The following is a 13,062-nucleotide window of genomic DNA, read 5'->3' as shown; positions in this document are numbered from 1 at the left end:
GTGGCAGGTTTGTCCTTTGTAGTAAAATATATGACGCATATTTAATATTTAGTCATATTATTAATATCTATACATGTATTCCTTATGCACACACTTCATACTTCCAAAACTTTCTGTTTCAGGGTTTCCAAATGTAATTGGGTGCATTGATGGCACTCACATTCCTATTAAAGCTCCATCAATAAATGAGGGAGACTATGTTAATAGGAAATCTATTCATAGTATCAATGTGCAGGTAACAACTTAATTTTTTCCCCTTCTTAAAATCATCAAAGTCATTACTTTTTCCACTAACTATAGGTAATATGTGAGGCAACCCAAATCATCACCAATGTCGAGGCAAAATGGCCAGGATCTGTGCATGATGCCAGAATTTTCCGCGAGTCATCATGCCAGACATTTCAGCAGGGTATGATTTGCTTTATACAATTTTTGTTTTTTCGTTTTTACTATATTTGTGTTGTACACTTCAATCATTACAGGACAGTACAATGGTTACTTGCTGGGGGACAGAGGATACCCTTGTCTGCCCTATTTAATGACACCCTACCCTGAACCTGAGCCTGGACCACAGACACGGTTTAACCTGGCTCACAGCCGAACACGGCCCAAGGTGGAGATGACTATAGGGATCCTCAAATCTCGGTTTCAGTGTCTGCGTGGGCTCCGGGTTAGTCCAGAGAGGGCATGCGACATTATTGTGGCTTGTGTTGTGCTTCACAATATTGCCACTATAAGAGGAGAGAGCCACCCTCCTTGTATTGAGGAAGATGGCCCAGAGGAACACCGACAGATTTTAGAGGCCAACAGAGACGGAAGACTTTTGAGAGACAGGATTTGTCAAAATTACTTTTATTAGTTTTTTTTGCACTGGTCTGCCAGGCAGTTTATTTCTTCATTTCCTGAAAAACAATAAAAGTAAAATTCATTAAAATGTTTTTTTTTATATTGCTTTACACATACATACATACATATAGATAGCTAGATAGATAGATAGATAGATAGATAGATACATAGAGACAGACAGACAGACCACTTTTAACATGCAACAGATTAATATTCAGACAAGTTCTCACCTTAAGGCGATTCTCAAGTAATTCTATTTCAAGTGCTGCTTTTTTAATGAGGAGCCTTTTCTCTTCCATTTGAAGCTGTATAAGGTCCATCTCCATGTCACTTTTTCTTATTTGTTTTTGAAGATGGACCTTATACAGCTCCTTTTGGAAAAATGTAATAAATGAGATTGTTTGGTCAGACAATAAAATTAAAATATGGACACATGGACACAAATTCTTACCCTGCTTAGATTGTGTGCTGAGGCTGAAGGACCCTCATCTGTGGGCAAATCCCTAGGTATGTACTATGAAAGGACAATGACAGTTTGTTACTCTAATGCAAAAAGGGGCCATACATCATAATGGTATGCATCATACCTCAGTGGATCTACCAGCATTGTCCACTTCTGTCACAGCAGATGTGGTCTCTTCATCGTCATCATCATCTTCATCCTACAAGACAAATATTCAAGTATACATTATTTGGCAAAAAAAAAAAAACGTCCATCAGTATCTATAAGAACACACAACCCGTTAAATTCTCAATATTATCAAAGAAAATAATACATCATATGCAGTTAAATAAAATAAGCCTACATAAATTAATCTTGTTCAAAAAGCCTTTAAGTGACAGAGATAGTAATTTATCAGGATAAAAAATGAAAACAAATCATAGAGGTAAACTTACATTTCACCCTTTTTTCACCATCACTTGTGGTGCATAGTATGTGTGATGAACTGCCCCCTGGAATGCCAGCAACCACTGGTCGCCCTTTATTAAGGGACAGAGCCAGCTCCTCAGATGGGGTGAGGGGAGGTGGTGGTGGCCCCCCGCCAGTTAGACGGGCTTCAGTCTTTTTTCTGTTAGCTGCATGACAGAATGAATATACTAAATCCTGTTATAATAATAGTTCAGTAATTGTGTAATCAAATATTACCTTTTTGCAGAATGTTTTTGTGTTTCATTTTGACTTGGCTTAAAGTTCTTGTGGCTCCAGAAGGATTACACCTTATTAAATAAGAAATATACATTATTATTTCAAGCTAAAGAAATAAAATGGCAGGAAAAGTAAATGCTTTCATAGTGATTTAACATATTCAAAAGTATGTATAAGTCATACTTCATTATTTTGCATTTCAATAAAACGGGAGCCAATACCAAATTTGTAATTTAATACACTCACGCATTTACTCTGTCCGTTATTTTTTGCCAAGCCAACTCTCTTGCTTTAGCCGATGCAGCTGTATTGCTTCTTTTTAATATTATTGGCTTAAACTCCTCATAAGCATGCATTAAAACTTCCAACTCCGCCTCTGTGAAATACGCGGCTCTCTTTTTTTCGCTTTGAGTTTCCATGGTGACTCGTGAAATCGGCGATCCATTGAAAATGTCTTTATACATGCACCGTGCACGCGCATTAACTCTGGGTAACCAGTCAGAGGTTGATTAAGCTAACTCTTCTCAGGTGTTTTGGAACCGACATACTCATGGTATGCCTGTTTGGGGTAAATCAACCCAGAGGTTATAGTTTATCAAATGGTAAGTTAACCAAGCTTTCTGGAATACCCCCCAGGTCCTGTAGTCCCTAGACCTCTGTTAATATTTGAGAGGCATTTGCAGTGACTTTTTGGTATTTCCTTTTTGGTTTGTTTTTTGGTTTTCTCTTTTTTCCTCTTTATGATTATTCTGGTTTACCTCAGTCGGGTTAACATCTGTTAACTTTCGTAACCCCCATTCTGTGGAAAAATAAACCCCTAAGCATTTTGTTGTAGCCTGCTGCCTCCGAGTTCTTCTTACTCTACTGGTCACGTCTATTACACTCCCATTTTCATATACAGCACAATTTTACAAGACCAGTAACAACAGCCCATGTTCCTCATGAAATGATTGACAAAACACAATGAACAGTGAACAGTAAGGTGAAAGGAACAACACATTAGTCAAGAGAGAATATTTAATAGTAATAGAAGATCATCACAAAATTAACTAATAAAATTGGTGATGGTGTAACGGATATGCAGGTCATCGATTCATGGGTTGAATTCAGGCATATAAAATGAAACCATTTTACACTAAATGCCTGGCCTGGCGCCAGCCTGGCTGGATTTAAATTATTTACGACAAGAAATTCCAGAGTCACGTGGGCAGCCTCAGAGGAGACACGAAACCCCCACATTCCACAACACACATACACATAAGCACACACACACAAACAAACCTTACTTATCGTTCTATACCTTCGTCATTTTATTAATAAGATGTATTTTGAATATGTTTGTGTATTGCATAAAATGTAATGGAAATGGAATGGAATGTAATGGAAATCACAGCATGGGCTCAGGAATATTTCCAGAAAACATTGTCGGTGAACACAATCCACCGTGCCATTCGCCGTTGCCTGCTTAAAACTCTATAGGTCAAAAAAGAAGCCATATCTAAACATGATCCAGAAGCGCAGGTGTTTTCTCTGGGCCAAGGCTCATTTAAAATGAACTGTGGCAAAGTGGAAAACTGTTCTGTGGTCAGACAAATCAAAATTTGAAGTTATTTTTGGAAAACTGGGACGCCATGTCATCCGGACTAAAGAGGACAAGAACAACCCAAGTTGTTATCAGCGCTCAGTTCATAAGCCTGCATCTCTGATGGTATGGGGTTGCATGAGTGCATGTGGCATGGGCAGCTTACACATCTGGAAAGGCACCATTTACATTTACATTTAATCATTTAGCAGACGCTTTTATCCAAAGCGACTTACAAATGAGAACAATAGAAGCAGTCAGGTCAACAAGAGAACAACAACAGAATACAAGTGTCGGGTCTCGGGGCTAATCACCTGCCTTTTTGGTGTGTGTGTGTTTATCACTTGTCAGCTCACCGTGTCTACCTGTGCTCGCCACCTGTTTTCGATGTTCTTCTAATTTTACACCTTTATCATTCCCTGTGTTTCTCTGCCTATTGTCAGACTGTTGTTACTCGTTTCAATAGCTCGGATCTTCTAGCTGTTCTTAGCACTCACCTTTGTCGTGTCTTGTCCTCAGGCTCCAGTGTGTTTAGCTGTTTTCTCTGCCCCCTGTTCCCCAGCGCAGAGCTCTTGGAAGCTTCAGTGTCATCTCTCCGGTCTCAGTGGTCGTACAAATAACTGTGGAACGTTACTCATCGGTTTGATTCATCTGTTTCGACTATTCTTCCAGTCACTACGAGTAATCCTGTGAACGTGACTCATCTGATCTGCCTCCTCTGCTTTAAATAAAGCCTTGTGTAAACCCGCATCTGAATCCTGCCCATTTCTCCTGACAACAAGTGCCATGACAAGTCTCAGTTAGTCTAGTATAGAACGCATAGCCAGGTGTATATAAATTTTTTATTTATTTATTTATTTTTTTTTTTTTATTAAATGAAAAAGACAAGAAAAGGAAAAGTACTGGTGTTAGTAGGTTAAGTGCAGGCGAAAAAGATGAGTCTTTAGATGTTTCTTGAAAATGAGTGAAGACTCCGCTGTACGAATTGAGATTGGGAGGTCATTCCACCAGCTGGGCACAGTCCAGGAAAAGGTCCGTGAGAGTGATTTTGAATTTCTTTGGGATGGCACCACAAGGCGTTGTTCACTTGCAGAGCGCAAGCTTCTGGAGGGCACATAGGATTTAACCAGTGAGTTTAGGTAAGTTGGTGCCGTGCCAGTGGTTGTCTTGTAGGCAAGCATCAGTACCTTGAATTTGATGCGAGCAGCTACTGGTAGCCAGTGTAACCTGATGAGGAGGGGAGTAACATGAGCTTTTTTTGGCTCATTGAAGACAACCCTCGCTGCTGCATTCTGGATCATTTGCAGAGGCTTGACAGTGCATGCAGGAAGGCCCGCCAGGAGAGCATTACAATAGTCCAGTCTGGAGAGAACAAGAGCTTGGACAAGAAGTTGGGTTGCTTGCTCTGACAGGAAGGGTCTAATCTTCCTAATGTTGTATAAGGCAAACCTGCAGGACCGGGTCGTTGTAGCAATGTGGTCAGTGAAGCTTAATTGATGATCCATCACAACTCCTAGGTTTCTGGCTGTCCTCGAAGGAGTTATGGTTGACGAGCCCAGCTGTATAGAGAAGTTGTGATGAATCAATGGGTTAGCTGGAATCACCAGTAGTTCAGTCTTTTTAAGGTTAAGCTGAAGGTGATGGTCATTCATCCAGCTAGAAATGTCACTCAGACAGGCTGAAATGCGAGCAGCTACCGTCGGGTCATCAGGCTGGAATGAGAAGTAGAGTTGAGTGTCATCAGCATAGCAGTGATAAGAAAAGCCATGCTTCTGAATGACAGATCCTAAAGATGTCATGTAGATGGAGAAGAGAAGTGGTCCAAGTACTGAGCCCTGAGGAACCCCAGTAGCAAGGTGGTGTGACTTAGAAACATCACCCCTCCAAGACACACTGAAGGATCTGTCAGAGAGGTAGGACTTAACCCACAGGAGAGCAGTTCCAGAGATCCCCATCTTTCTGAGGGTGGACAGGAGAATCTGGTGATTAACAGTGTCAAAAGCAGCAGACAGGTCCAGTAAGATGAGTACCGAGGATTTTGAAGCTGCTCTTGCTAGTCGCAGGGCTTCAGTAACCGAGAGCAGAGCAGTCTCAGTTGAGTGGCCACTTTTGAAGCCAGATTGGTTGCTGTCCAGGAGGTTGTTCTGTCCAAGGAACATAGAAAGCTGGTTGAACACAGCCCGCTCAAGTGTCTTTGCAATGAATGGAAGAAGGGATACCGGTCTGTAGTTTTCAAGAAGCGCTGGATTTAGAGATGGTTTATTGAGCAGTGGGCTTACCCGAGCCTGCTTGAATGCTAAGGGAAATGTTCCAGTTTGAAGAGAGGAGTTGATAATGTGAGTAAGTGAAGGTATGACTGAAGAAGAGATCGCTTGAAGGAGGTGAGTGGGGATAGGATCAAGTGGACAAGTAGTAGGATGATTGGACAGGAGAATTTTGGAGACGTCCATCTCTGAGAGTGGGGAGAAGGAGGATAAAGAGTGTGCATCAGTCATTGTGAAGTTTTCCACAGTCTGTGGTGTGGAGAATTGTTCACTGATGGATCTCGTCTTATTTGTGAAGAAAGTTGCAAAGTCGTCCGCTGTAAGAGTCGATGGAGGAGGTGGAGGCGGCGGATTAAGAAGAGAAGAGAAAGTCTTGAAAAGTGTCCAAGCGTCACAGCAGCTGTTAATTTTGTTGTGGTAGTAGGATGTTTTAGCTGTTAAGACCTTTGCAGAGAAGGAAGAGAGGAGTGACTGATACACACTGAGATCCGTAGAGTTTTTTGATTTCTGCCATTTCCTCTCTGCAGCCCTGAGTTTAGAGCGATGTTCACGGAGAACCTCGGACAGCCAGGGGGCAGATGGGGCAGTGCGTGCTGGTCTAGACAACAGTGGGCAAAAGTTGTCCAAGCAAGATGTTAAAGTGGAGCAAAGAGTGTCCGTAGCACTGTTCGTGTCCAGAGCAGAAAACTGAGATAATGGTGGAAGAGAGGATGAAACCACAGCAGATAGGCGAGATGGAGAGAGTGAGCGTTGGTTCCGTCGAAAGGTGACCTGCGTTGGAGTGTGTGCCACTTCAGGAGTAAGTGCTAGGTTAGCAGTAATGAGGAAGTGATCAGAGGTGTGCAGTGGAGCAACTGAAGAGGTGTCCACAGAGCAACCACGCGTGTAGATGAGGTCAAGTTGGTTGCCCGATTTGTGAGTCGCTGTAGTGGACATTAGCTTGAGATCAAATGAGGTGAGCAGAGTTTTGAAGTCAGCAGCCTGGGGTTTATCTAAGTGGATGTTGAAGTCGCCAAGCAGTACCAGAGGAGTACCATCTTCAGGAAAGTTTGATAGCAGCACATCCAACTCCTCCAAGAAGTTTCCCAGTTGACCTGGAGGACGATAAATTACCACAAAGTGGATTTTAACAGGGTGGGTTACAGTAATGGCATGTGATTCAAATGAACCAGTACCTGTAGGTGATGGCTGAAGTTCAAACTTCCATTCTTTGGATATAAGGAGACCCGTACCTCCACCCCTCCCAGTGGTACGAGGAGTGTGGGAACAAGTGAAATTAGTAGAGAGGGCTGCAGGGGTGGCAGTATCTTCAGCTTTGATCCAAGTCTCTGTCAGTGCCATGAGGTTGAGACCGGAATGGGTAGCAATATCACCATCAATGCTGAAAGGTATATGCAAGTCCTAGAACAACATATGCTCCCATCCAGACATTGTCTCTTTCAGGGAAGACCTTGCATTTTCCAACATGACAATGTCAGACCACATATTGCATCATTTACAACATCATGGCTGCGTAGAAGAAGAATCCGGGTCTGAAATGGCCAGCCTGCAGTCCAGATCATCACCCATAGAAAACATTTGGTGCATCATAAAGAGGAAGATACGACAAAGAAGACCTAAAACGAAGCCTGTATTAGACAAGAATGGGACAACATTCCTATTCCTAAACTTGAGCAACTTGTCTCCTCAGTCCCCAGACGTTTGCAGACTGTTATAAAAAGAAGAGGGGATGCCACACAGTGGTAAACATGGCCTTGTCCCAACTTTTTTTGAGATGTGTTGATGCCATGCAATTTAAAATCAATTTATTTTTTTAGGTTTAAACATTTGATGTCATCTATGTTGTATTCTGTTGTATTTTAAACTTCAACATCATTGCATTCTGTTTTTATTCTCAATTTGTACAGTGTCCCAACTTTCTTGGAATCGGGTTTGTACAATTCTTCCTCTCCCATAGTAGAGAATGAGTGGAACTGTTCCTCAAGGGATCTATAGTGCACTGTTTGATGCGATACTGTAGCTGACGGCTGAATGGTTATAATTTTATTTCTAGTAGTATCGATTTTAGAAGTAAAGTAGTTCATAAAGTCATTACTGCTTTGATGTTGGGAAATGTCAACAGTTGTCGATGCTTTATTTTTCAATAATTTAGCCACTGTATTGATTAAATACCTGGGGTTATGTTTATTTTCTTCTAAAAGAGAAGAAAAGTAACTGGCTCTAGAAGTCTTTAATGCTTTTCTGTAGGATAGGTTACTTTCCCGCCAAGCAATATGAAATACCTCTAGTTTTGTTTTCCTCCAGCTGCGCTCTATTTTCCGGGCTGATCTCTTTAGGGTGCGAGTATGCTGATTATACCATGGTGTCAGACTGTTTTCCTTAACCTTCCTTAAGCGTAAAGGAGCAACTGTTTTGAAAAGCTAGAAAATACTTTCTGTTACATCATCAAGTTGTTCTGAGGTTTTGGATATGCTAAGGAATTTGGATACATCAGGAAGATAACTTAAAAAGCAGTCTTTTGTGGTACAAGTGATGGTTCTTCCATACTTGTAACAAGAAGTAGAATTTAAAATTTTGGCTATATGAAGTTTTCACAAAACTAAATAATGATCTGAGATATCATCACTTGGCTGCATAATTTAAATAATATCAACATCAATTCCATGTGACCGTATTAAATCTAGAGTATGATTTCTACAATGAGTAGGTCCTGAAACGTGTTGTCTAACCCCAATAGAGTTAAGAATGTCTATAAATGCTGATCCCAATGCATCTTATCATTATCAACATGGATATTAAAATCACCAACTAATAAAACTTTATCTGCAGCCAGCACTAACTCGAATGTAAAATCAGCAAACTCTTTAATAAAGTCTGTACGGTGCCCTGGTGGCCTGTATACAGTAGCCAGTACAAACATCACAGGGGATTTATCATTAACATTTTTTTCTCTGGATAACGTTATATGAAGCACCATTACCTCAAACGAGTTATACTTTAAGCCTGCCCTCTGAGAAATCCTGAAAACATTGTTATAAATTGAAGCAACACCTCCCCCTTTACCTTTTGGATGCAGCTCATGTTTATAACAGTAATCTTGTGGGGGTAGACTCATCAGGTTTTAGCCTATTGCCATAAGTTTACTTGTAATTTACAGTTTTCCTATTTCTAATGTAATTTGTTGCTGTTTGTTCCCATTCAGTCAAATTTGGCCATGTTCAGGAAAATGATTTGTATGTTCATCCTATATACTTTACATACAGTTACAATGATATTAAATCCCTTAACCCATGGTGTAAGATTTTGGCCATATCACCCACATCTAAGCTGTTCATTCATGGAATTGCACTAGTCAAAGGTCTCAAACATTACATACATTCAGCTTTGTTACAGACTCGGTTTAAATCTAGATTAAAGACCTGTCTCTTTAACCTGGCATACACATTACACACTATCAACATTTCTATAATTCAAAGGATTAAAGGATTGTTGCATTAATCAGGGCTACCAGAACTGAGAAGACTTCCCATAACAATATACAAATGTACTTGTTACATCATAAGAAGAATGACACCAACACTAACATTTGTCTGCCCATCTCATCCTTTTCTCTGGTTAGCATCGTCAGGTAGATCTGGGGCCCCGTTCTTCGTACCTCGCTTATTACATCCGAGATCAAATGACACATCCAAGATGATATCATCATGCTAATCATGATCCGGCTAATTGGGTTCTTCGAACACACCTGATGTGTATGATTAGTATCTCTGGATTGAATTATCTGAGATAATTGCGCGTTCATGTGTTGGCTTAAAAGGGGATATGTATCGATACTTGTAACCATGATCAGCAGTGCAGCGATTGGCTGGTGGCAAGACGGCAATTTAATGACGTCATATAATTTAAAATGACACCCTACGAAAAACTTGACAAATTTCTGGACTTTTATAAGGAAACATATAGCATGTGTGTAAGACTCTAATACAATTATGAAGTAATAATTTTATGACAAATAAATATTTCAGTGAGTAAAACTGGCTGTGTCTATAGAAGGCTGTTATGGACTACACAGCATTTTTATATTATTTTTAAATAATTTTTTTAATGATTATTATTTTAAATTATTGTCCCTGGATCTGTACAATACTCTCGTAATAAAGTATATACATCACATAATTGTCTCAAAATTCTAAATAATAAACAAAAAATATTACTGAACAAGAATATCTTGCATTGATTTACAAAATAAAAAATAAAAATAAAACCAAAAAAATTAAAAAGTGAAGAGGCTCAAAGTTTAATAGATTTTAATGGGGGAAAATTGCTCATAAAAAGTGTATAGATATCACATAATATCACAAAATCTCCTTAAAAAAAACTAAATAATAAACAAAAAAATATTATGAAACAAGAATATCTTACATTGATTTAAAAAAATAAATAAATAAAATAAAATGAGGGGGCTCAGAGTTTAATCAGTTTCAAGGCATCAGTGATATCACGTAATATGACAATCTCTAAATAATTTTAAATAATAAACAAAAACATTATTAAATTAATACATTTAAAAATATATCAACCAACATGTATTTTATTGATTTGCAAAAAGAATGAAAAAAGAAAAAGAAAAAGAGGCTCAGAGTTTAATCAGTTTTAATTCAGAGAAAAATAGCTCATAAAAATTTAATAGATATCAAATAATATCACAAAATCTCCTCAGAACTCAAAATAATAAACAAAAAATATTATTAAACAAGAATACCTTGCATTGAATTAAAAAAAAAATATATATAATTTTCAAGGCATCAGTGACTTAAGAGAGCAAAAGTGAGCCAAAAGGTTCATAAGTTTAATAGATTTTAATGAGGGAGAAAAATAGCTCATAAAAATGTAACAGATATCACATAATCTAAAATCTAAAGTTAATTAATTTTAATATTTAAATATATGAAGCAACATATATTTTATCGATTTGCAAAAAAATATATATAGAGAGAGAGACTCAGTTTAATCAGTTTTAATTAGGGGGAAAAAATTATATATATATATATTATCTCAAGGCTCAATTCAATTTAAGTGTAAAGATACGAAGTGAGACCAAAAATGAAGATGTTTAAAGGGTTAATAATGTTTGTGAGTCTCTGAAACATCTTCATCCTGATCATCTGAAACAGGAAACTGATATTCAACTTCCTAAAGCTGAGATTCTCTGGAGTTCAGATTTAAACACACACACTTTCACATCATTACAACCTATGTGTACTAATGTGTGTGTGTCTGTGTGTGTGTGTGTTTAGTGTTTAATGTGACACAGAGACACTGAAGAGCGAAAAAGTGTAAATCCAGCGAGTAGAGGTTGAGTAAATGTGTGTGTGAATGTGTGTAAGTGTGTGAGCGTGTGTGTGTCAGAGATGCTGTAGAAGGACAGAGAGCCACCCGACTCGTCCAGAAACACTGCGACTCTCTTACAGGAGACTGGAGCAACAGAGATCTCAGTGTCTTTATAATTGTGACGAGCAATGATTCTCTGATCAGAGCAGATCAGAATCCAGGAGATCTCATTAAGTCCTAACCTACTGTCATCACTCCCTCCTTTCCTCTTGATTTCTTTATAACACACTCCTATTTCAACTCTATCTCCGCTCCATTCAGTCTCCCAGTAACAGCGTCCAGTCAGTCTCTCTGAACACAGAATCTGACCCCAACCATTAAATCTGTCGGGATGATCAGGATATGACTGTGACTCAGAGACACCCGTCACCTTTCTGTTCTCCTCAGACAGAACGAGGTGTCTGAATGCTGTGTTTGGATCCAGTGTGAGATCACAGGCGTCTGAACACAACACACACACATTACAACACACACATTTACAACTCAACTACAAACAACAAAACTGTGTCTGTGTGTATTTGTGTGTGACTTACATTTCTGAGGTCCTGCTGTCATCCTGATCTCACCTCCATGATCCACACTAGACAACACACACACACACACAGAGAGAGAGATACAAATTTGAACTCCTCCATGGTCCACACTAGAAAACACACCCGTGATATTTCACTATAGAAGTGTCCTCATAAATACTCTTATACACACACTGTTACATGCAGTGTTTCTTCAAGTGTGTGTTGTTTTGTGATTGTTGCTGTGCTTAATTTGTGCCGGAACAAGCCGGATCCGGATCCGGCACTTCATTTGGCGGACCCCCCTCCTCCGTTTTACGCCCCTCGGTCCGGCTTCGCACAAATTTTCACGCCACAGTTCAGACATGGGTCGGGTCTGTTTTAGGCTTCTCGTTATTTTTATATTTAGACATTCATCGATAAGTGATAAAAAATAATAATCATTGTTGCACTGGTGGAAACAGCACGAGGCCGCGCTGCCGAGACTGTCACGAGCGACTCAACGGTGTTTCGTGTTCCGCAGCAGCAGTGTGTGCCTCAGCAGCTCAACACTTCTGCCTTCAAATACACGCAAAAAGCTTAAGATTGCCGCAAAGCACCGGCCAAACTATCTACCATAAATGTGACAGGGGGAAATAGTTGGGAGATATTTTAATTATTTATACTAATAAACTAGTATTTTCTGAGTATGTGTCGCAAGGATGAATTGCCGATCCTGACTCGTCATCTCCTCATTAGACGCACCTTTAGAGAGAAGTGCATCTTTATGGATTATGATTATGATGAAAGAGCTTTTGTTTTCATTAAGTAGTCATTTAAAGCTTTCTATAGATTTATTTATCATGGCTGTGAGACATGTTTTTGCTGAGTGTCGGTTTATTTTTGTTCTTCTGTTAAAGACGACATGGCAGAAAGCACAGATGTTGTGATTCTACAAAAGCACATCATGTTGTTTTTCACACTACTACACATGACATTTCTCACTAGCGAGGAGACAGCACTGTTTAGAGATGCTGCAGCAGAAGAGTGTTTAGAGACGCACAGAGGTACGTTAGCCTAATTCACACAAGCTCTCTCTCTTTCTTTCTCGCTCTCTCTGTGTCTCTGTCTGTCTCACTCTCTTTCTAATAACTTCATTAATAACTGCATTAGAATGCTATCAATGACTCAAGCCTCTGTTACAAGCTTTAAAACTACACTTTGGTACTAACAAAAGATGCATTGCATGAGATGCGGAAGAAATAGTCCTACTCACAATAGTGATTTAAGTACAAAAACCGGACGAATCCCTTTAAATAAACCATCGGATCGATGTCTTGA

At 39.4% G+C, this 13,062-nt stretch overlaps 1 protein-coding gene and 1 long non-coding RNA gene across 2 annotated transcripts in view; both read right to left on the bottom strand.

The window, feature by feature from the left end:
• Nucleotides 1–13,062, bottom strand: part of LOC113047539 (uncharacterized) — a 402,993-nt gene that overhangs the window by 59,766 nt on the left and 330,165 nt on the right.
• On the bottom strand, nucleotides 776–2,642 carry LOC113047588 (uncharacterized). The gene is made up of 5 exons (XR_003276302.1): nucleotides 1,994–2,642; nucleotides 1,744–1,923; nucleotides 1,434–1,508; nucleotides 1,077–1,360; nucleotides 776–902 (listed from the first exon to the last, which is right to left on the bottom strand). It is a non-coding gene; the product is annotated as an uncharacterized LOC113047588 (long non-coding RNA).

The sequence above is a fragment of the Carassius auratus genome, chromosome 28, assembly GCF_003368295.1.
Source record: "Carassius auratus strain Wakin chromosome 28, ASM336829v1, whole genome shotgun sequence".
Classification (NCBI taxonomy): Eukaryota; Metazoa; Chordata; class Actinopteri; order Cypriniformes; family Cyprinidae; genus Carassius; species Carassius auratus.
The sequence above is the reverse complement of the archived record's forward strand: the minus strand, read 5'-3'. Positions and strand labels throughout refer to the sequence as shown.